Source organism: Echinops telfairi, unplaced genomic scaffold (assembly GCF_000313985.2).
Source record: "Echinops telfairi isolate 266 unplaced genomic scaffold, ASM31398v2 ScPeMD7_2;HRSCAF=8, whole genome shotgun sequence".
NCBI classification, from domain to species: Eukaryota; Metazoa; Chordata; class Mammalia; order Afrosoricida; family Tenrecidae; genus Echinops; species Echinops telfairi.
The window spans coordinates 13,683,106-13,683,741 of NW_022103898.1; positions in this window are offsets into that span (position 1 = coordinate 13,683,106).

The window sequence follows — 636 nt, forward strand, 5'->3', positions numbered from 1 at the left end:
CCCCCCCCCGCCCCCTGCAGGTGAACAGTGGTGCTTACAACACTGTGCTGGAATCATGGGTCTGTGTGCTCAGCAGATCACCATCCACCTCTGGGTGAAGGTCTTGTAGTACAGCTGAGCTTGGTGCCAAGGGCCAGACCCTCAGGGCAGGGAGGTGCTGAGAGGCCCCTGGGTGGTGAGCTTTCTAAATCTGTAACTCCCTGGGGACCTTGTCCAAGGGGCTCATCTCCAGCACCCCATATGCAGATGGTTTCCAGGGGCACGGGGCTTTGGACAAGGGCTCAGTGTGCAGAACGTGGGGTACCCAGAGTCCCTGGAGCTGGCCTCAGAGCCAGGCAGAAGTCAGGGAAACCAATGCCAGGAGGGGGCAGTCCCAGGTGGGAGCAGGCCCCGGCTCCTGGAGGCCTGTCTCAGAGCCAGTGTCCTTCAAATTGCCTCCTGAGGGCACCGGGAGCCAGGGAGTTGAGTGAGGGCTGGGCATGGGAGCCTGGCACTCTCTAGAGCAGCGGTTCTCAACCTGTGGATCGAGACCCCTTTGGGGGTCAACCCTTTCAGAGGGGTTGCCTAAGACCATTGGAAAGCACATCTTTCTGATGGTCTCAGGAATTGAGACACCGTTCCTCTATCGTCCCCAGG